The following is a 3353-nucleotide window of genomic DNA, read 5'->3' as shown; positions in this document are numbered from 1 at the left end:
GGTGTTGTTTTTTGTTTTGTTTTGTTTGATTTGGTTTTGGTTTTGGTTTTTTGTCCCCCCCCCCCCCCCACCCGTTCCTTATCCTTCAGTAAGACCGCCAGCCACAGGGTCTCTTTCTGGAAAGTTAAGAGAAGGCAAGAGAAGAGGCACAGACAAGAGAGCAGTAGTAAGATAAGCTAGCAATTCAAATTCGACTTCCCATTTCCATCTTTTCGTGAGACTTCCTTCCTTTATTCAGGGCATCACCAAGTGGCCGAGCTCTGCTCTGTGAACGTTCTGTCGGCTTCAGAAGGCAGTTCCAGCTCTGAGCGCGCACCCGGAGGCCGCGACCAGGGTCTGGCTGTTCCCATCCTGGTCCATCCTGGCCTCCTTGGTCCAGGCGTGTGTCCTTCCCACCGCTGGCGAGTCAGCTGTCCTGCCTCTGAGCCTGGCTCCAGCCCTTCCGTTGTGTCACGGTGGCTTCCTCCCCGATCCCCTCCTCCAAGGCCTCTGTTTCCTTTGACCTTCAGCTCTGTCAAGAAGCATTTCCTGACTCTCCAGAGTCCACACGAGAGAGGCCCTGGCTCCGAGTTCGTTACCACTTAGGAAGATGGGCCCTACCGTCCTTTCCAGCTCGTATTTGCTTTCAAAGTAGGATTCCCATGTCCTTCTGCAGGTCCTGCTACTACACTCTGTGACCCCAGAAAGGGAACAAGTAGCCCCAGGAGGATGCCTGCGGCACAGACTAGAAGCCTCCTCTCTGAATCCATTTCCCTTTCCTTCCCCTTCCTTCCTTGTTGGGATGCCCTGTCCTTGTTGCAGCTCACAGCCCAGGCTTTGCTGCCTACTGCGGAGCTGGACTGCGTCCCATGGGCTCTGCAGCCGTCTGTTTGTCACAGTGCCCCGTCAAGCCTCTAGGAAAGGTCGGACTGTGGACCCTCCCAGAGCACCTTCTCCAAGGCTGACCGCTCTCCCCAGCTCTTACTCTCCTCCCTACCTTGACCCATCCACGAACACATTCGCCATCTCGCTCTAGGGGTGGTACTTTTGTGAAGGCTGGGATTAGATGCTCTCTCTTTTCTTCTCGAGGTGGGAGAGTCAATTATGCATCAGAGTCTATTAATCTTATAAACAGTTATGGAGCTGAAGAGGCTGAATCGAACAGCTGAGGTTTTAAAGAAGTTGGAGTACCGGAGCCATTATTATAATGAAGTTCCGTGATGTATAATCATGTCTCTGGGTGACCAGGCACAATTCTTTAAGTCCGAGAAATTGTAAATGAAGTGCAGGGTTGTTTATGTATACAAAGCAGCCTCCCGAAAGGTTGTGCTCAGAACCAGTAGCCCCGGGCCCCCTGTCTGGGGAGGCGCCTACTCCCAGCCTGACTGGCCCGCCTTTGGTGCCTTCGTCCCCAAGCTGGCAGACTCCGCAGTCTAGTGAGACACCTCTCGCTCCCCCTGGGGCCTGGGAGAGAGGATGGCCAGGATGAGGAAGAGGAATATGCTATGGTCCTTTGCTATTAAGATCTGTTTGGTTGTCTGTCTCTTAAATTTGGTTCAGTGGCATAAAGAAGGGCATTTATCTTCCTTCACAGATGCAACAAACAGATGCTGGGACCAGAGATCTTGCATAGTCAATAAAAGATAAGTCATACAATCTATAAAACTGCTGAAAGAAATCAGAATTTCAGCAAATTCTAGTTTTTTTTTTTTTCAGCTGCTCCTTTTGATCAACTATGGGGAGAGGGGGAAAAGCCAGTCGTGCATAAATTCCATCTGTGATTATAGCACGGTATGAATGTGGCTGGAAGAGGAATAGGGGCTAGAGTGATGGTTGAGCTGCGATATTGACGAAGTAGAATGGAGAATGATGCCAGTGATAAAGACAAAGCTGTCATAATTAGCATTTAACTTTTTGTAAAGATCTTAGAGGCGATGGGTTCTTTAGATTTTAATGTGCATCTTCAAAGTAATTTTGTAAGCTATTTAAATGATGCTCCCTTTTTACAACTCTACATAATTTGATTATACGAACCATCCTCCAATCCTTGGATATGCAAATGCAGCATCAAAATGATTTTTTCCATATTTTGATAGAATCTGACGATCGTTGCAGTGATAAGATGTGACACAGATCGCAGCAGGGCTTTGGTAACCTGTTCATCGGGTACAATGAGGCCGTTCAGATTTTAAACGACTGCGTTTTGAGAATTACCCTTGACAATAGAAATCTGGAAACCAAAGACAGGGCAGTGATTGGGGTTTGGAGTCAAAATGCCTTGGATCTAATCCCAGGGCCACCAGAATTGAATCTGCGAATTCAACTCTCAGATCTTCAGTCTTCCCACCTGTAAAATGGGAATAATAAGACACAGCTGACAGAAATGTTATAAAGGTCAGCAGTTAGAGTGAAAACACCTGGCAGAACATGGAGAGGACCCTCCTATGGTGGCCATCCTTGCTCTGCTACTAAAACTATGACCATCGCCAACATCTGTGCTATATTCCTTTGGCAAAGTTATTCTTCAAGCAGGTATCAAGTGACGTAGTGATGCTGAGATTATGCCAATGGCTGAGCTTCGTAGTGATCTTAGAGGACAGGGTAATTGGGATGCTTCTTTGAGGAGTCATCACGAGAACGTACCAGCCTAGAATGACAGATTGTGCACTCCCTCAACATTTCTTCAACTCCTTCTGTGGATGAGACCATGTGCTGAGGGCTGAGGATTTAAGAATATAGATTTGGAGGGATCATCATTGACCTGTAGGAATTCATAGTCTAATAAACTCGTAGAGGTCAAGAAACTCCAAGAGGTCAAGGGGTAGGGGGAGACAGGCAATTGCACAGCCATGGAACAAGCACCAAACAGGGGTGCAAATTTATAAGGTTCGGTAATCAGCAGAGAGAGAGGACTGCTTAGGGCAGTTCCAGAAGTCTTTGTGGTGGACCTGCAGTCTGGGTTGAGGCATGAGAGAGGAATAGGTTTGCTGACAGACAAGTGCCACGAAGCCCATTCCCTTTAGAGCAGTGGTTACGGACTGGGTGTGATTTTGCTCCCCAGCAGACATTTGGCAAGATCTTGAGACATTCTTGATGGTCATGACTTGGGGGTGTCAGTGTCCTCTTGCAGGTAGAGGCCAGCTAGGGATGCTGCTATAGTGTATGAGACAGCCCCCCCCCCCCCGACAGAGAATCATCCAGCCCCAAATGTCAATAGTGCCCAGGCTGAGACTCAGTGGACTGAGGGCGCCAGGAGGGCGAGCACATGGGGCAGGAAATCACACAGCATGTCTGGGAAATCCCAGCGGATTCGGCGTGGCCTCGTGCCCTTACAGGCGAGGGAAAGGAGTCTGGAGGTGGCCAAATTGTGAAAA

This window comes from Ursus arctos, unplaced genomic scaffold (genome assembly GCF_023065955.2).
Source record: "Ursus arctos isolate Adak ecotype North America unplaced genomic scaffold, UrsArc2.0 scaffold_13, whole genome shotgun sequence".
In the NCBI taxonomy this organism is placed as follows: domain Eukaryota; kingdom Metazoa; phylum Chordata; class Mammalia; order Carnivora; family Ursidae; genus Ursus; species Ursus arctos.
This window is presented reverse-complemented; position numbering follows the sequence as displayed.